The 20,813-nt window shown below is 43.5% G+C and overlaps 1 pseudogene; it reads left to right on the top strand.

Moving 5' to 3' along the window:
* Window positions 1-5,138: 5,138 nt before the first annotated feature.
* LOC100601376 lies at window positions 5,139-20,031 on the top strand (annotated as a pseudogene).
* The last annotated feature ends 782 nt before the right edge of the window (window positions 20,032-20,813 follow it).

Raw genomic sequence — 20,813 nt, 5'->3', positions numbered from 1 at the left:
TTCAAGACCAGCCTGGCCAACATGGTGAAACCCTGTCTCTACTAAAAATACAAAAATATAGCTAGGTGTGGTGGCACGTGCCTGTAGTCCCAGCCACATGGGAGGCTGAGACAGGAGAATTGCTTGAACCCAGGAGGCGGAGGTTGCAGTGAGCCGAGATAGTGCCGCTGAACTCCAGCCTGGGTGACAGAGTGAGACTCCATCTCTCCATCTCAAAAAAAAAAAAAAAAAAAAAAAAAAGAATGCATTGGGTTCACTGGGTTCAGATGCCCTTGGGCTATGGTACTCCAGCTCTAGCATCCCATTTCTATGACCTAGCCTGTCTACATTCACATTGACTATTTATTTCCTCATCTTTTGTGGCAAACCTGCTTTGCCTCCTGAATGCCCCAGTTTGGTGAATGGCGCACTATCCCCTAATGCATGGCGTTCCCTCCGTATCCTTCCCTTCCCTCAGCCCACTGTGCTCAGCCAGTGTGCAAATCACATCTGGGCCCAGCTACCCCACTCCAGGAGGAGTCGGTCACTCACTCACCTGCACCTGGAGTGCTTTTCCATAAGGCCAGGGTAGTGCTTGTCATATATGCTGTCATTTTTGTTTTTAAGCCTATCTTCCCTGTACAGAATGCCTAAGGGTTACGTCTTCTGTTTCTTTTATAAGGCAGGTATCAAGGACGGCTGGATAGGAAACGGTGTAGGGAAGCATTGTGAATCTTTGGTCTAGTCACATCGCTATCATTCTCTCTAAACTTTAATGACCCCTCTTTGCGGTGATCAAACTGAATCTGCTCTCACTCCTTCTAGACACTCAGGAAAATGAAGCAACCATTCCCTCCCTCCACCAGGATATGTTGATCCTAAGCCCAGAAATGTTAGGCGACTTGCCTAAGGACACAGAGCAAATAAAAGGATTAACACATCTGAATGCAAGACATTGAGGAGTTGACACTGCCAGTTCCTCCCACTTCCTAAACAAAGCGTCAGTGTGCTTCCCTGGCGCCATCCACGAAGGGTGGGTGGGTTGAGAAGCGGGAAGATGCAGAAGTATGGGGTTGCACTCAAAGCCACAGGTTTGGGGGACTTGTCTCAACACACACAGGAGAGGGGAAGGACAAAGTCAAAACCAGTCCCAGACTTTTTGTGGCTAAGAAATATGCCAGAAAGATTTGAACTGTTCTAGGGAAGGCTTGCTGGAAGAAACCATCTCTCTCCTCTGACTAGGCACCCACTCCTCTGTTCAGGCAACAGCCAGCGGCAATCTTTAAAGACGACAAAATCAGGCCCTCTTTTGCATAGCTGGAGATACTGAGTGAGCTATTTTCAGATGCCCAGTTCTGGGAGAGTTAGGAGATTTAGGTGTAAGCAAGATTGGGGTGAGTTGGACAAGGAGGGAGGAGAAGTGTGTCCAGGGCAAAATGACAGGGATTGACAGGGAAGTAGAGAGACAGTGCTGGTATGGGGCCACTGGAGCAGGGGAAGGTGTAAGGGTGCTGGCCCCTGGCATTTACTAAGAACCCACTGGGCACCACAGCCATGCCAGGGGATGGTAAACTCATTTTACAGAGGTAGAGACTAAGGTTAGGGGAGGTTGAGTACGTCACCTGGAATCACAATGGCAGAATCAGCATTGGAACTCAAATCTCTGACTCCAGATCCCAGGCTCTTTCCTTTGTTCACATAGAGGAGAACTTTGGGGTTGGGTCTAGGGACCACAGGGCCAGGGCTTATTTGCCTGAAGGGGTAAAGAAGGACTTCATGACAGGGGCCTTCTCTCCCAGCTCTGTCCTCCAGACACACACACACACACACACACACACACACACACACACACACACACGCCCATTCCTTCAACTGACTGGAAAGTGCAGGATTTGGACTTAAGAGATCAGGTTCATCTCTGAATTATTGAGTGGATAGCCTTTCTATCTCTGCACTTCATAAAATCATGACCACTGTCAGGCCAGGCGCAGTGGCTCATGCCTGTAATCTCAGCACTGTGGGAGGCTGAGGCGGGTGGATCACTTGAGCCCAGGAGTTTGGTACCAGCATGGGTACCATAGCGAAACACCAACTTAACAAAAAATACAGAAATTGGCCTGGTATGGTGGCATGCACCTGTAGTCCTAGCTACTCTGGGGGCTGAGGTGGGAGGATCGCTTGAGCACAGGAGGTCAAGGCTGCAGTGAGCTGTAATAGCATCACTTCACTCCAGCCCGGGTGACAGAGTGATGCCTTGTTCCACAAAAAAAAAAAAAAAAAAAAAAACCACACACACAAAAAAACAACATCAGATCTCCCAGAGAATGTATGATACACCTAAGTCCTTAATAACCATATGGTTCCTGATGGAAGTTCATAATATTTAAAATATTAATGCTATATAGTTGCTATTGCCACTGCTCACACCAAATTGAGAATTGAGGGGTGGTTTTTTTTTTTTTTTCTTGAGACAGAGTCTCATTCTGGCCCCGGCTGGAGTGCAGTGGTGCGATCTCAGCTCACGGCAACCTCTGCCTCCTGGGTTCAAGCGATTCTCCTGCCTCAGCCTCCTGAGTAGCTGGGATTACAGGCATTTGCCACCACACCCAGCTATTTTTTTTTTTTAGACGGAGTTTTGTTCTCCCAGGCTGGAGTGCAATGGCGTGATATTGGCTCACTGCAACCTCTGCCTTCTGGGTTCAAGTGATTCTCCCGCCTCAGCCTCCCTCCGGAGTAGCTGGGATTACAGGTGCTTGCCACCATACCCAGCTAATTTTTTGTATTTTTAGTAGAGACGGGGTTTCACTGTGTTGGCTAGGCTGGTCTCGAATTCCTGACCTCAGGTGATCCACTCGCCTCAGCCTCCCAAAGTGCTGGGTTTATAGTCGTGAGCCACCATGCCCTGCCCTAATTTTTGTATTTTTAGTAGAGGCGGGGCTTCACCATGTTAGTCAGGCTGGTCTTGAACTCTTGACCTCAGGTGATCCACCCCGCTCGGCCTCTCAAAGTGCTGGGATTACAGGCATGAGCCACTGCACCTGGCCGAGGGGTGGTGTTTTAAGAGGCCTGACCTAACCTCTTGTGAAGAGCACAGGGAAGACCAAGTGGACTTTTCTTGCTCTCCATTCATCACTGAGGTAAAACAACCTGGCCATCTCATCCATCCCCCTGCCTCTGGGCTACCTCCCTGTCCCTCCTCTCCTCATTTATCCAAGCATTATCACTTCTTTTAAACTTTTCCTTGAAAGAAGTTCTGAGTTATTCTTGAGGATTAATTTCATACCTTTAGAGCAAGATTTTTACACTTTTTTGTGTGCCATGAGCCCCGCCTCCCTTCCCCCCTCCTCCCCGGGCAGTCTGAATAACACTTTCAAACGCACAAAAGATAATACATAGGACATCAAAGGAAACCAATCATTTTGAAATACAGTTATCACAATATTTGTAAAGCAGTGATATAGTAATATGTGCTTCTCCATTAATGGATTAAAGAATAAAATCTACTGGCAGAACTAGTAACCACTGGAGTTTTAAAACACAGATGAGCATAGATGATATTTGCAGAAACCTGCCACTACTGTAAGGGGATTGGAAAATATCTGTTATCACTGCTAATACTACTGTGGTCTGTTACCTACATTCATCATTTTTTAAAAAGCTAAATTTCAGTTGGAAGTTAGTGAAGATAAAGACGTAAGGCTTTTCCCAACCAAAGTCATGGACTCCTTTGAATTCTACCTGTTAATCTCTTGGTGAAGGGAACGGGGTGTCTGTGGACTCCAAGTTAAAAAGATTTGTTTTAAAACAGTGTTTCTCGCAGTGTGGTTCCAGCACCAGCAATATTAGCATTATCTGGGAAACTATCAGAAATGTAAATTCTTGCCCCCCACCCCAGCAGATTTACTGAATCAGAAACTCTGGGGTGGGGCCCAGCAATCTGTGCTTGAATAAGCCTCCAGGTGAGTCTGCTATGAGCTCAAGTTTGAGAACCACTGTCTTAGAGTTGGGTAGGATACAATCTCCGAAGCAGAATGCATGGCCAAGATGACTCCTTCCCCCAAGTCTTAGAGAATGATCTATTGCCTATTTTCCTGCTCCACTTCCTTCAGACTAACTCTGAATCTGGGGTAGACTGTAGTTTGGGGTTTAAAAACCTGAGATTCTTGTTAATGCATAATGAAGTGCTACAAAGCAGCTTCTGTCACAAGGGTGGTATAAAATACAGCTGCAGGGACAGCGGTTAAAGTTTCACTCTTTTATGGACATAAAAAATAATTGGCCTTCTAATTATCTCCATAAAAGTGAGAAAACTTGCCTGGCTTATTGGCATCTTTATTAGCACTAGGAAATAATTAGACATCCTTAATAGCTTTCTAATGATCCCTAGAGGAGGGAGCCATTTTCAGGGCATCTGCTGCCATGATTGGGTCATTATGGAACCCCGAGACCCAGTCTACACAGAGTGGAATGCTTGCACATTCATCAGTGTCCGTACTGGCTTTGGATCTCTGAGGGCTCACGTGCCAGGAAAGGCGTTCATCTCTCATGGGCCCATGACTCTTCCCGGAGCCTCGGCAGCATCTGTCCCTGGTCTGGGAAGAGGACCCTCACTATGGTGGGCTGACTATTTATGGATAGATGAACCTTCTCTGGTCCTATCTTTTTAAGGGACTTCGAGCATGTTTATTCTATCCTTAGTCTCCTTTGGGAAAGACTGCTAGGCTTGTAACATTGCAATTCTCAGACCCCGAAGCACAAGCTTTGAAAAACCGAAATCATATTGGTAAGCAGGACAGTGGTTTTCCATCTGGTTGGTACATGGCACCCTTGCAGGTTTGGGGTCTCTGGAGGATTGAGCTTTAGGGCTGAGTGTTAGGAAAGGAATCTCCAAGTGGAGGGAATCCGAGCCTACATTTCTCCAGCAGGTGGCGCCATAACTTTACCTTCCGCGTCTCCCTGGCCTGGGATGGAAGCTGAGTTTGCAGGCAGGGATGTGAGGCAGCTGTCTGGGAATCCTCTCCTCTGTATTTAGGGCTTTAATATCTCATAGAAACCCACATCATCTTCTCTCCAACTGAGCTTCTCCAAGCCACTCTCCTCCCCAAACCCTCGATATTTCTGATTCTTTATCTGAGCATCATGAACAGCCCTTCATAAACATGTCGGAAATACTGACGGTCCTTCCAGACCTGGAACACTGTGGAAGAATTTGGGCAAGTCATAAATGATGCTCTCCATCACTCCCACATTCTGGGACTGTCCCCAGACCCTCCGCCTCTTCTCAGAGGTCTGCCATCAGGATCTGCAGCGTCTATGATTTGCTTACTTTGTCAGCCTAATCATAAGGTAACTTGAGCTCATAGCAGACTCACCTGGAGGCTTATTCAAGCACAGATTGCTGGGCCCCATCCCAGAGTTTCTGATTCAGTGAATCTGCTGGGATGGGGGCAAGAATTTACATTTCTGATAGTTTCCCAGATAATGCTAATATTGCTGGTGCTGGAACCACACTGCGAGAAACACTGTTTTAAAATAAATCCTTTTAACTTGGAGTCCACAGATACCCCCTTTCCTTCACCAAGAGATTAATAGGGGTTTTAAACATCTCTCAGGGGTTAGGTAAAGCCACAAGGCAGATGATCATCTGGATTTCACTCTGAACAGTGTTTGGAAAGATGGACTCTGGACCGATAAGGTTGGAGCATACATACATATGTGTGTATATATGTATACATTTTTTTTTTTTTTGAGAAAGTCTTGCTCAGTCACCCAGGCTGGAGTGCAGTGGTACCATCTCAGCTCACTGCAACCTCCACCTCCCGGGTTCAAGCGCTTCTCCTGCCTCAGCCTCCCGAGTACCTGGGATTACAGGTACAGGCCACCATAACTGCCTGATTTTTGTATTTTTAGTAGAGATGGGGTTTGACCATGTTGGCCAGGCTGGTTTCGAACTCCTGACCTCAAGTGATCTGCCTGCCTCAGCCTCCCGAAGTGCCAGGATTACAGGCATGGGCCACTGCGCCGGACCAAGAGCATATATTTTTACACATGTTTACACCTTACTACATGAATTAGGACTGATCCTGTTTTTACAGAATCTCAGAGTTCACTTACCTAATTCAATTGCTCACCCAATGCAGGAATCCTTCCTGCAATTTGACAACTTGATAGTAGCAGGGTCCCTTCCAGTTTGCAGATGATGTTTATCTCTATTTAATGCTCACTGCAACCCTGTGAGGAACACTGGTGAAGTGACTCACCCAAGGATTCCTAGCTGCTAAGTGGCAAGATTTACTAGTGTCATCTGACTTCAAGGTCAGCACTCTGTGCAACACAGCTACCTCTCCATCACTCTTGGTAAATGTTTCTCCACTTCTTCTTTTTTTTTTTTTTTTTTGAGACACAGTCTCACTCTGTCACCCAGGCTGGAGTGCAGTGGTGCCATCTTGGCTCAATGCAACCTCCACCTCCTGGGTTCAAGCGATTTTCCTGCCTCAGCCTCCTGAGTAGCTGGGATTACAGGCATGTGCCACCATCCCCGGCTAATTTTTGTATTTTTAGTAGAGATGAAGTTTCACCATGTTGGCCAGGCTGGTCACGAACTCCTGACCTCAGGTGATCCACCTGCCTCAGCCTCCCAAAGTGTTGGGATTACAGGCGTGAGCCACCGCGCCTGGCCCATCCAATTCTTACTGAGTACTGACACAATGGCCAAAATTACTCCCTCCCAAGGTGGTGTGTCCCACTGTTTGAGACCTCGGGTTTTGAGAAACACTTTCCTTATTGTCTGGTAATCCTCTGCTGCATAACCACTTACCCCAAAACTTAGTGATTTAAAGCAACAGGCTGGGCATAGTGTCTTACACCTGTAATCCCAGCGTTTTGGAAGGCTGAGGTGGGAAGATCGCTTGAGTCCAGGAGTTTGAGACCAGCCTGGCCAACGTGGCGAGACCCTATCTCTACAAAAAGTAAAAAAAATAGCCAGGTGTGGTGGCACACACTTGTAGTTACTTGGGAAGCTAAGGTAGGAGAATGGCTTGAGTCCAGGAGGTTGAAGCTTCAGTGAGCCGTGATTGTGCCACTGAACTCCAGCTTGGGCAATGGAGTGAGACCCTGTCTCAAAACAAAACCAACCACAACCAAAAACCCCCCAAAACCAAAACCAAACCAAAACAACAACCATGTTCTTATATCTCATGATTTTGTGCACGAGGAATTCAGAGAGCACTCGCTTGGATGATTCTTCTGTTCCATGGGGCATTTAGTGGGCCAGTGAGCTGGTCTGGAGGGTCCAGGACAGCTTCTCTTGCACATCTGGTGCCTTGGCAGGGAGGGCTGGAAGGCTGGGCTGGTCTGGAACTATCAACTAGAGTACATCATGGGCCTCAGGGCAGTTGGGCTTCTCTCAGGAAGGCTCAGAGCTCCCCATGTGAGCGAGTGAGGGTTCCAGTAAATCAGGTGGAACCTGCCTACCCTTTTATGACCTAGCCTTGGAAGTTACATAACACCACTTCCACCTCATCCCAATTGTCAGAGGCCTGCCCAGGTTGGAAGAGAAGGGAGATAAATTCTGATCTCTCTCTATACCCACTTCCTCTTTACCCCACCCCCCCCCATTTCCATCGATCATGAAGAAAAGAATTCCTTGGACTCTTTGACAGGCTGCTGCCCTCTCTGGCTTTCAGGGAAAGAACATTCTCATTGAAACCATTGATTCCAGAAGAGTTTACTCTTTTAGAATACAGCAGCAAACACTTGATAGGACAAGTATAAGAACTTTTGCCACCATGCTTTGAAACCACGTTATTTAATTGAAGTTAGCTTTTCTGTATCTGCCTCTAGCTGTACACTTTCTAAATCTAGTCTTTCTTCTCTATTAAAAATCTTTTTGTCAAGGTTCAAGGGAGCCTCTCTAGATACCTGAGATCGATGACTCAGTCCACAGAATGATGCCTTGGGATGAGACACGAAAATAACATATTTTAATTTTACCTATAGAATGTAAAGTGAGCCTTTACTAATGTTTTATATAAGATTTGACACTGGCACCCACCTTCAGGCTGTGTTTCAGGTGGGTATTTGTTACCTGCTATATACAAGCTATGCCAAGGGAAGAGGGGGTGTTCCCCAACAGGATCGCAAGTGGGGACTTGAGCCATTTGTGTGCCTCGTGTTACAGAAATGCTTGAGTTTATGGGTGCCAAGATAATGGGATCTAGCTTTAGTAAAGATTACCCATCCCCAAATGGTTAAGAAACTTTCAAAGATTTTTGTAAACAATCTTTAGATTGAAAAACTAGACAATTAATACAAGCAAACAATGGGAAAAAAAATGACAGAGTAGGCATTTCAGCTCCTGGCTTGGACACTTCATCTGTCATGTTACGAGGTGAAAACAATAATACCCTGATCAGATCAGACAAGGCCAGACCAAAAAAAATCAAAATTATGGGGGTTATTTGAAATATGAATTTGCATCTACTATTGGTATTGCTGTTAAAAATAAGATATTAAAATGTTAGAGCTAATTTTATACCTTATTCAATTTTAATAATTTTTATGTGGTTTATAATGTACATAATATCATATACTATATATTTAAAATACACATATGGGTCATGCTCAGATATTTTTTCTGGTTCAGCATATGAACAAAAACTTTGGAGACCAATGGAATCTATTTCCATCTTTCCATTAATTTAGCAAATATTTATTAAGCACGTACTATACCAAAGTACATAATACACTAAATATTAAATATACAAAAATAAGTAAGGTCTTTGCCTTCAGGTATTTTGGAAGATATGTTTTTTCAAAATTACAGCTGGACGTGGTGGCTCACACATGTAATCCCAGCACTTTGGGAGGCCAGGGCGGGTGGATGACCTGAGGTCAGGAGTTCGAGACCAGCCTGGCCAACATGGTGAAACCCCGTTTCTACTAAAAATACAAAAATTAGCTGGATGTGGTGGCATGCGCCTGTAATCCCAGCTACCCTGGAGACTGAGGCAGGAGAATCGCTGGAACCCAGGAGGCAGAGGCTTCAGTGAGCTGAGACCGCGCCACTGCACTCCAGCTTGGGCAATAGAGTGAGACTCCATCTCAAAAATAATAAAATAAAATAAAATAATAAAATTACTTGAAATAAAGTGTCATGATAGAATTGTTCACAAAGTACTGTGAAACACTCAAGTAAAAGTAAGTCAATTCAGGCTGGGCGCGGTGGCTCACGCCTGTAATCCCAACACTTTGGGAGGCTGAGGCGGGTGGATCACAAGGTCAGGAGATTGAGACCATCCTGGCTAACACGATTAAACCCTGTCTCTACTAAAAATACAAAAAATTAGCCAGGTGCAGTGGCGGGTACCTGTAGTCCCAGCTATTCAAGAGGCTGAGGCAGGAGAATGGCATGAACCCGGGAGGTGGAGCTTGCAATGAGCCGAGACCACACCATTGCACTCCAGCCTGGGCAACAGAGCAAGACTCCAACTCAAAAAAAAAAAAAAAAACAAAAGTAAGTCAATTCTACCTAGGGGAATCAATCATGGAGGACTTCACAGAGGAGGTGACATATGTAACAAGTGCATGGTGGCAGACACTTGCCCTCTTGTTCTTCCTCTTCTTTGGACCTTCTCCAGCTCTGTTATGGCTTCCTTTGAGCATAGTGATCCATTTTGCACACAGTGTTCCAGAGAACAGGGAAGAAGAGTATTTCCAAACCTCTTCCTGTTGACATTTGGAAATAGGCTATGTACCCCATGATGCCAGGGCCCATGTTATGCACATATTTGCAAACTGGCACTGGGTATGATGCCTGGCACATTATAGACTCTTGATTAATGTTGTGCAATTGAATTGCATTGGACTTCTTGACTACACCAGTTCATTAGTTAATGTCTTTGGAGAGTAGCTAAGAATAATCTCTGTGCCTTCACCTTCAGCTCCCAACTCACACATTTAGGTGGGTTATTATCCATCTCCAGTCTGGCTATCACTTACCTCAGTTTACTGGTCTTTTTCTCATGAGCCTTCATGAGATCTTCCTGAATTTGTTCACATCCTCTTGGTCCTTCACTCCCTCAAGATCATAGGGTCTTATGAAAATCTGGAGATTTCATCATATTCTTCCAGATTATTCATAAAAATTAGGTAAAAATATTTCTGGTACTGATTCAATAGGCTGGGAAGTGGAAAAATTAAACTCTGTTTTTCAGTAGCTTATCTCCTCCTTAGCTATGAAAAAAAGCCAGCTGTGGGTTTTAAACAGAACTTTTCTGCTTCTGGGCTCTTCCTCAGAGAGGCAGCCTGATAAGAATCTGAACTAAAAGTGAGAACATCTCTGGAAGCCTCCTGAGTCCACACAAATTCATCTAGGGATCTATGTGGCTGAACACTTCCTGCATCCAGTGCCTAGCTGTATTGCAACTTACCTGTCCATAATACCCTCTGGTGGGAACAGCATGCACTGCACCTTCTTGGCTAAGCCCATTCATTGCCTTAGGCTGTACTTTCAACTGAGTCATATAATTTTTCTGTCCTTTTTTGAAGTAAGAATGGTCAGACTTAATACAATACCCCAAGGAAATATTAAGAGAATGAATGCAAATTACACAAACAAAAGGACTGTAGGGTTCCAGGAAGAAAGATTATGCTTTTTGAATATGGAAAGGTAGTTTTGAAGTTAGAATTAGATGCAAGCACATGTGCCAGAAAACCCAAGAAACTGGTAACTAAAATAAGATCAGAGTTTATCTCTCTTTTAATTAAATGAAGTCTGGAGTCAGAAATCTAGGACTAGATAGCTACTCAAAATCATGTAAATTTCAGGCTCCTGTCTGGCTGCTCCACCAACTTTAGCATGCTGCCTCTTGGTCCAAGGTGGTTGTGCAAGCTCCAGTCATCATATCCGTATTCCTGTCATCAGGAAGGAGGAATAGAGAAGAAAGGAATCTTCTTCCTTGAAGAACACTTCTAGAAATTTGCATACAACATGTCCAATTATATTTATTAGCTGAAACTTAGTTACATAGTACATCTAGCTGCAAGGGAGGCTGGACAATGTAGTTTTATTTTGAGCAGCAAGTACCCAGCTATAAATTGCAAGTTTTATTATCAGGAAAGAAGTGGAGACTAAATAAAGGGGACTAATAGCAGTGTATGAAGTGGGAAGGTGCAGATCATTGCCAGAAAGAAAATTATACTAATAGCCTATCAAGCACATACACGAAGTACTGAGAAATATGAAAATTATTGCTTCCCCCTCTTGTGTATTAATCCATTTTTGCACTGCTATAAGGAAATACCTGAGACTGGGTAATGTATAGAGAAAAGAGGTTTCATTGGCTCACAGTTCTGCAGGCTGCACAGGAAGTATAGTGGCTTCTACTTCTGGAGAGGCCCAGGAAGCTTCTAATCATGGCAGAAGGCAAAGGGGGAGTAAGGTGTTCACATGGCAGGAGCAGGAGCGAGGGGTGGGGGTTCTACACACTTTTAAACAACATCTCATGAGAACTCACTCATTCAGTATCATGAGAACAGCACCAAGGAGATGGTGCTAAAGCATTCATGAGAAATCCACCCCCATGATCCAATCACCTCCCACCAGACCCCACCTCCAACACTGGGGATTACAATTCAACATGAGATTTGGGCAGAGTCACAGATCCAAACCCTATCACCTTGGGTCACCTAATGGGTCTATACTGGATTCACCTTAGAGGAGCATCAGGAAGTTTCTTCTCTCTGATCTTTTATTTTCTTCCCTCCTCATTACTACTCCCCCCCATCTTTTTACACTCTGATTTTCTCTCAAAGTCTTGATTCTTCCTCCTCTTAGCCTCTAGCTCCAGCTGTCAGTCATCACTCTGGCATAGGAAATGCAGGAAGGTAGCCCTTCCCAGGTCAGCTTCACAGAATACAGCAGCAAAACAGACCCCTATATTGCTAATACTGATTGCTTCTTAGAGCACACTATGATAACTGGGCCTCTATCACTTTTTTATTTTTTCTTTTCTTTTTTGTTTTTTTGAAATGGACTTTTGCTCTTGTCACCCAGGCTGGAGTCCATTGGCATGATCTTGGCTCACTGCAACCTCCACCTCCTGGGTTCAAGCAATTCTCCTGTCTCAGCCTCATGAGTAGGTGGGATTACAGGTGCCCACTATCACGCCAGCTGATTTTTGTATTTTTAGTAGAGATGGGGTTTCACCATGTTGGCTAGGCTGGTCTCAAACTCCTGACCTCAAGTGATCTGCTCACCTCGGCCTCCCAAAGTACTGGGATCACAGGCGTGAACCACCGTACTCAGTTTCTGTCACTTTTTTTCTATCTCATCAAAGATCTCCTATTTTCCTGATTTGGAGATAAAGTAATTCTCCCTGCTCAGTTATTGAGAAACTAAATATCCCACATGTGGATTTTCCAAGTTCTCATTGGTAAGCAATGCCCTCATTACACATCATATGGTATATGACTATGGCACATTCCAGAAGTGGGTAGGATATTTATAAATAATGGGTATGGGGGCAGAGGCACTGCCTAGGAGGATTCCAGTATTGGGAAACTGGCTGGCAGTCATCAGAGCTAAGAATTCAAGTGATCTAGTTCTAGGATAAAATTCCCTGTGTGCCGTTGGTATTTGTTTGAAGCATCACCCCTAGCACTCTGCAGAAGGTCAGCCTGGATTTCTTTGATAAAAGGAAATATGGGATAAGGGCCTGTGATTTCTGACAGGATTGAAGCCAGTGGAATGTAGTGTCAGTAAGATGCTTTTGGTCCCAAGAAACAGAATATCCAATGATTGGAAAATGTTTTTGGTTCACATAAATGAAATATCTAGAGGTAGGGCAACCTTCAAGTATAATTGGATCAAGGCTCTGGCTTACTTTCTCCGGAATTCTCAAAAGTCAGCCCTCCTCAGTGTGGTGGCCTTGCCCTCAGGCTATCTTCCCTCTTGGTAGCAAAATGACTGCAGCAGTTCCGGATCACAAACCTCATATCACTCAGTCAAAACAGAGAGAGAAAGCAATCTTCTCTTCCTTTAACGGACTTAGGTCCATAAGTTCTACACTTCTCTGTGATTTAACAAACCTAAACCAATCATGACTGCGTGCAGACTGCCATGTTGATCTAGGCCTGGGTTACATGACCATTCTTTTAAGCAATTACTGTGGCAAGAGGGGTGGAGTTATATTGCTGGTATTAAGATGATCGGGATCCTCCCCTGAAGCTGGGGCTGGGGTCAGTATGAGCCAAACCTACATGGCTGCTATGCAAGGGGGAGAGATGAGTAGCCAAAGGAAAATCTATGGGCTGTTAGGAAGAGATAGGAGTCAAGGAATGGTATCTGGTATAAATGACCCTACCAGGGTATCTTATTTCTGGGTTCTACCCAAATCAAAGGACTGTCAAGAGGGAAGGGAAGAAGTCCAGATGAGCAACTAAACCAGGGTAGCGGCCTGAGGCAGCTGTAGGGCTCTAGATTGGAGGATGAAGCCAGGTGGGCACTGAACCAAGAAGGTAGCAGGGAATATTGGAAGGAACCATTTTTAGTAAAATCCTTTTTGAAGTTCTGGCAAAATTTTAGCTGTGTTATAAGAACAAGGGTAAGGCTGGGCATGGTGACTCAATGTAATCCCAGCACTTTGGGAGGCCAAGGCAGGTGGATTGCCTTGAGTTTGAAACCAGCCTGGGCAACATGGCAAATCTTCATCTCTACAAAAACATATCAAAAAATTAGCTGGGCATGGTGATGTGTGCCTGTAGTCATGGCTACTTAGAAGGCTGAGATGGCAGGACCGTTTGAGCCCTGGAGGTAGAAGCTGCAGTGATCTGTGTTGGTGCCACTGTGCTCCAGCCCAGGCAAGACTCTGTCTCAATAAAACAGAAACAAAAACAAAAAACAAAACAAAGATAGCGTTTATTGCTGGGCCAGTGTCAAGCCCTGAACTGGCCCTTGGAGCTACCATGATAGTGTTAATCAGCAAAAGAAAGTATAGAGGGATGTGGCCAGGGTTCTGTGGGCCAAGACCCTATGCCACCAAGAGATTCTACCTCTCATGTTGACCTCTATATTTCATGGTGCAAAAGAAGATGACATTGCTTTGCAACTTCTCTGAGGTATGGGAATGTGGCACCTCCAATTCTAGGAAAACTGTGAGTTGATTATGGATAAATCCAGGTATCCCTGAGCTTCCTGACTCCTCACTTTGACTCCTCCTATATCTTCCTTTCCTTCTTACCTTATATTCCTCTTGATTCCTCTTCTGTCTTCTTTTTCCTGTAAGCTTTTTCTTTTCTCCTTTCCTTTTTTTGTCCTAGTCTCTTCATTTCTCTTCATTCTGTTTTTTCTTCTCTGTCTTCATATTCTCTTCTCTCCATCTCCTTTTTTCTTTCTTCTGATATTTCACAGATGTCTGACTAAACTAACTCTTCTATATAGATTTGAGCTTGATTTAAAAAATGATTATAGAGGATGGAGGAAGGAGAGGTCAACAATGCCTGTGGAGCCAGGACAACCAGCCACCTGGGTAGGTTCAGGAAAGTCACTTCATCTCTCTGAACCTTAGCTTTCTCAACTGAAAAATTGAGAGGTGGATTATATGTTTTTTTTTTTCCCAGGACCCTTGTACTGCCCTTTAGGACATCTGGGAAAGGAGTCTAGGGGCCAGTCCCTCTGAATCTAGCCCTGGGTTTGTTTTTATTTGGGGTGAGTGGGGGCAAAAGTGGCATCTCTAATGATGGGGGTGAAGATTAGTGACTGCTAATTGGCAGTTCAGGACAATGACCAAACTGAGGACCATGGCCTTTTCCCATCCTGGTAGGAGAGTCATGGTTTTGTAAAATAGTATTCAGTGTAAACTGGAGGCTCATTTCGTAGCACTTGAGAATATTGTCAGACAACAAAACTCACTTTATCTGGGAATGTCTAATTTCTCCTTCATTTCTGAAGGATGGTTTTGTCAGATGTAGAATCTCAGTTGAGAAGTCTTTATTTTTCTTTTTTTCAGCACTTTGAATATGTCATCCTACTGTCTTTCGGCTTCCATGGTTTCTGATCAGAAATCAGCTGTTAATCTTATTGAGGGTCCCTTGTACATGATGAGTTGCTTCTTTGTTGATATTTTCAAGATTCTCTCTTTATCTTGCAGCACTTTGATTATAATGTGTATCATCATGGATCTCTTTGAGGTTTTCCTGCTTGGAATTCATTGAGTTTCTTGGATGTGTACATTTATGCTTTTCATCAAGTTTGGGAAGTTTTTGTTCATTATTTTATCAAATGTTCTTTTCTGTCTGTCCCTTTCTTTCTCTTCTCTCCTTCTGGGACTATCATTATGCTTATGTTGGTATGCTTGATGATGTCCCACAGATCTCATAGGTTCTGTTCATTTTTCTTCATTCTTTTTTCTTTCTGTTGCTTAGATTAAATAATCTCAACTGAACTATCTTCAAGTTTGCTCATTCCTTTGTCTGCCAGATAAAATCTTCTGCTATATTCCTCTAGTAAAATTTTTCAGTTACTATACTTTTCAACTCCAGAATTTTGATTTGGTTCCTTTTTATAGTTTCTATTTCTTTATTGCTATTTTCTATTTTGGTGATACATCATTCTCATGCTTTCCTTTAGTTCTTCTTTTAAACATTTTTTATTTATTCATTTGTTTATTTTTATAGAGATGAGTCCTCACTATGTTGCCCAGACTGGTCTCAAACTCCTGGGTTCAAGCAATCCTTTCAAACTGCTGGGATTACAGGCATGAGCCACTGTCCCTGGCCTCCTTTAGTTCTTTAAACAGAGTTTCCTTTAGTTCTTTGAACTGATCTCAAAGTCCTTATCTAGTAAGTCCAATGTATGGGCTTCTTCAGGGTCAGTTTCTATTGATTCCATTTTTTTCTGCCTGTGGGAAATTTTTCTTATTTCTTTGCATGCCTTGTAATTTTTTATTAAAACTCTATACTTGCAATATTATGTGGCAACTCTGGAAATCAGATTTTACCACCTCTTTAGCATTTGCTATTGTTGCTGTTTGCTTAGTGACTTTTCTAAACTAATTTAGTAAATTCTGTATTCTTTGTCATATGTGGCCACTGAAGTCTCTGTTCCATTAGCTTAGTAGTCAGCTAATTAGACAGAGATTTCCTTAAACACTTGGAACAATGGCAACAACAAAAACACCCGGTCTTTGCAGAAGGATTAAGTGTGTATGTTGGGCATGTCTTCAACACTCAGCTAGGGATTTTACAACACTGCTTTACATGCTGCTTGTGCACAGCCTCAAGGTCAACCAGAGATAAGAACTCTATTAGAGCCTCCTCAGGTCTTACCTGGGCACACACACAACCTTGGGTATGCACATGGTCTTCTAGATTGCCAAGAATATATTGAATCTTTACAAAGCTCTTATTTCCCAAAGCATCTCACTCCCCAGCCTTTCCTCCCAAGCTTTTGGGTTAGCCTATTGTGTGCCCAACTGTTATCCATTGCCTTAGGCAGCAGAGACTAAAACATTTGCCTGTAAGTGTTGTTGATAAATGCCCTTTGGTAGTGACTTGGCATAAGGCAACTTTTAGTCAGGCTGGCAAGATAAAGTCAAATATTTTCAACAGGACTTCTGGAAGCCACCGCCATCAACTAAGGACAATTTGTAAATTAGGTCCATTTGCTCTCTCCTGTATTAGTTCTGAAGATGTGGGCTATTATTTTCAAGACTACTGCTGAGATGGTAAGCGTGGGATGGAACTAGGGGTAAGTGAAAATGCCACAAAGCTCTTTGTCCTTACTGAGATTCAGCTGGCTTCTTGAATAAGTGCTCCCTGGGTTGCTGCAAGCTTTTATCTAGTTTCCAGAGTTTTGGAAAGGTTGATTCTGACAGTTTTTGCTTATTAAAAAAATTGCCTTTATGGAAGTGTGGGCTTTTGGAATTCCTTATTCTGCCATTTTCTCTGCCATTAAACTGGAGGGTTTTCCCCAAAAACCTCATTTTAAAATCCCAGCACAGCAGTTCAAAGACAGTAGGTTTAACTAATTATCTTCCAACCACACTTAGTGTGTTAGTGTGAGTACTGCTCTACTTTATGTGACTTCTAAAGGACCAATGCTTTTATCCATGTGATCATTCTGAAGGTCTTTCTTCCAAAGATTTTAGGTTGCTTTCCATGCTGATCATATTTCCTCTGTCACATCTATGAAATAAGACGCTATGGATAGTCCTCTTTCCCATTATTGTCACAGAACTGAAGTTCACAGAGTTTGCTGACTTGCTCAAGGTTGCACAGGAAGGTGAAGATGGAGGTAAAATTTCAGACCTCCTGATTCCCCATCTGGTGCTCTCTCCGTGAGATAAAGATGGGAGATGTGTGCAGGTTGCTCTGTGTGAGTAAATCAGAATTTCATCTTTTCCGTTAGCCTTAAGTGTTGGCCTCAGTTGATCTCTCTCTATACCCACTTCCTCTTTACCCCACCCCCCCCCATTTCCATCGATCATGAAGAAAAGAATTCCTTGGACTCTTTGACAGGCTGCTACCCTCTCTGGCTTTCAGGGAAAGAACATTCTCATTGAAACCATTGATTCCAGAAGAGTTTACTCTTTTAGAGTTCTCTGCTGGCTGCTGTGGTCTATCCCAGAGAATCACACATGTTAGAGTTGGAAAGGATGCCTTTCCACTTTATAAATGAGGACACAGATCCAGTCATATATCTACATTGGGGATTCTCTGCCTAGAATGCACATCACATTTATCTAGTTTATTAATTTGGCTGTTGTGCTCCAGGGGCAGATAAAGCAAAGTGTGAATGGTGCCTATTGGGGTTGGTGATACTCTGGAATTGAATTAGACTAAATTACTTTTGGAAATAGATCCCAAAACATGTTGGCTCAAACACAAAGGCAGTTTATCTCTTCCTTTATCTGGGACAGCTATCCGAGGTTGCGGAAGGGAGGTCACTCAGTGCTCCACTCCATGTAGTAATTTAGGGACCCAGGCTAACCATAGCGCTGCCATTTTCAAAGCATGACTTCTGAGGTAACTCTGGTTTTTGCCATTCAACAAGGAAATGGAAAGGGAAAAACAGTATGGGGAAGCACAGGTGGGAGATCTTATGGGCTGGGTCTTGAAGTGGCTCACATTGTGTCCACTCACATTTCTTTAGAAAAAACATGGTCCTAGGGCCACACTTAACAGCAAAAGAGGCTGGGAAAGGTCATGTAGTTGGTCAGCCATATGCCAGGCTACAGTTGTTTCCAATGAAGATGGAAAAATGATGTTTATATCCTCATATCTGGTACTGAGCAGACAGGTACTTGGAAAATATGAAGTTATGGGATAGATGAACAAGGGAAAGGTTGAATAAATGAATGAAGGAGTGGGGTGATTCTTCCTTGGTTGCACAGCTAGTTACAGAAATTTTTCTGCAGACTTTACTATTTTTGTTAGCAATGAAAGAGGTTACAGATCCCCCCCAATATTTCTCCACATTTGCAGAAAACGTTGTCACATGAACGCGTGGGAAAATAATTAACAATTGTCTCACTCTAAGGAAATTCAGTGGATAGAATTCTGAAACTACATTATATATATTTGGAGATATTCTTATTGATGTGATTTTAAACTTTACAAATACATTAGCCATGGGTTATTGTTAACAAATTGATGTGCTGGTTTTTAAGCAACTTTTTAAAATGTACAATTTGCTATTGTTTTTGTGTTTGTGTTACTGGTTTTATAGAAACTCAGAACAACAGTAAAGGTCCTTGGAGATAACCAAGTTCAATTCCCAATGAGTTCAGATACAATGTTCTTTCCTTCTTCAGCAATAGGATTTTAGTTGTATTAATACATAGTTGTCCCAAATAAAGCCCATATTTCACAGTCTTCCTGTAAGTGCAGTGTGATCCTGTGGCTAGGTTCTGGACAATGGGATGTTGTGTAGCAGCTTCTAGGAATCTTACTTAAGAGACAGAACGCATGTGACTTTACCTTTTTCTTCAGTCCTTCCTGGTGTCATCTTGGGACATGAGATTGAGATTATATACAGTGGAGCAACTAAGTAGGAGGAGCTTGACTTTGCACCAAACCGAGACTGCCTACCTAGACTTTAATGTGTGGGAGAAATAATCTTCTATTTTGCTTGAGACCTCTCATTTGGCTTTTTAAAAAAATTACTTCCAGCTGCAACTTGCCCAAATTATTATTTTATGCAACAATGAGGAAATGAAATGACTTGTGGTCACTTGTAGGAATTGGATCTCATGCAGTACCTCTAAGTGCATTCTTCACTACAGAAAAAACAAGAAAAAAAAATCCACCCCAAAACAAAACAAACAAAATACAATCCCCAAAACACTATGCAAACACCATGATAGTAAAAACAGCAACACCAATAACTACACATGCATAGAAAAAGGAAATTTACAGAGCACTGTTGCTTCTGTTCTAAAATCACTGAGAACTGACTAACATTTCATACACACTCAGTAAATCCTTTTCCTGGGATTTTTTTTCCCTGGCCACACAGGTAGCTCCATTTTCCAGCTTCCCTTGCAGTTGGTTGGTCATGTGACTAAGCTCCAGCCAATTGAATAAGAGTAAAAGTGCCGTTTTCTTGGCCAGAGGCGCCAATTTGACTCACAGGCAGGGCATGATGGTGGTGGGTACAGACACACCTCACTGGCGATCTCCTCCCTCCTGTCCCTGCTGCTCTTCACTGGGATGCAGATGTAGATCCATCAGCTGGCCTCCACCGAGTGGCTTACCATCCAGGGTGGCCTGCATGGCTCAGGTCTCTTTGTGCTCTCCCTCACTGCCTTCAAGATTCTGGAGAATCTTGTGTTTGGCAAAGGATCCCAAGCAAAGACCTTCCCTGAGATTCTCCTGTGCCTCCTGTTGGCCCTCTTTGCGTCTGGCCTCATCCACCGAGTCTGTGTCACCACCTGCTTCATATTCTCCATGGTTGGCCTGTGCTACATCAACAAGATCTCCACTCTGTATCAGGCAGCAGCTCCAGTCCTCACACCAGCCAAGGTCACAGGCAAGAGCAAGAAGAGAAATTGACCTTGGATTCAATAAAGTTCAATAAAGTTGATTCTTTGTAAAAAAAAAAAAAAAAAAAAGAGTAAAAGTGTACCACTTCTAAACCGGCCCCCACCTCACACCTCCCATGCCTGTCCTCCACACTCATTACTTATCCAGCAACTAAGTGCAAAGGATTCTAAGGTCCTAGGTGAGGATGGAACCATTTGATAAAAGAGCCTGGGTCCTTGAATCTCCCTGTGGGAAACCACCTGCTGACCGGAAGCACTCCTATTGAACTTTTGGGTGGGTGAGAAATAAGCTTATGTTTCTCATAAGCTTATGTAGTCTTTTTTCCTGTTCTTTGCCTCAACTCTATCTGGGTTGGAAGCTGACCTGTGTTGGGCAGATTTTGAGTTTGAGGTAGGTTTTTGTTGACATGCTACCAGGTATGGTGGGATTTTAGTCTTTCCTGGTCTCTAGGGAGGAAGGTGCTGCCGGCTGATGCCTGCCTGACTCCAAGTTTGTGTCTTGGCTCCAGATATCCTGGACTCTCACCTCTGTCACCCTTTGTCATCACTCTTGTCTTCATTCATTCCTTGCCCCAATTCCCTTACCATTTCTTGCCATTGAATATTATTCGCCTTCAGGGCACTTGATTTACCTACTCCTTTAAGGTATAATAAATAAATTCTAAAGTGATTCTCAGCCGGGCACTGTGGCTCACGCCTGTAATCCCAGCACTTTGGGAGGTGGAGATGGGTGGATCACCTGAGGTCAGGAGTTCAAGACCAGCCTGGCCAACATGGTGAAATCCTGCCTCT

Source organism: Nomascus leucogenys, chromosome 19, assembly GCF_006542625.1.
Source record: "Nomascus leucogenys isolate Asia chromosome 19, Asia_NLE_v1, whole genome shotgun sequence".
Lineage (NCBI taxonomy): Eukaryota > Metazoa > Chordata > Mammalia > Primates > Hylobatidae > Nomascus > Nomascus leucogenys.
This window is presented reverse-complemented; position numbering and strand designations above follow the sequence as displayed.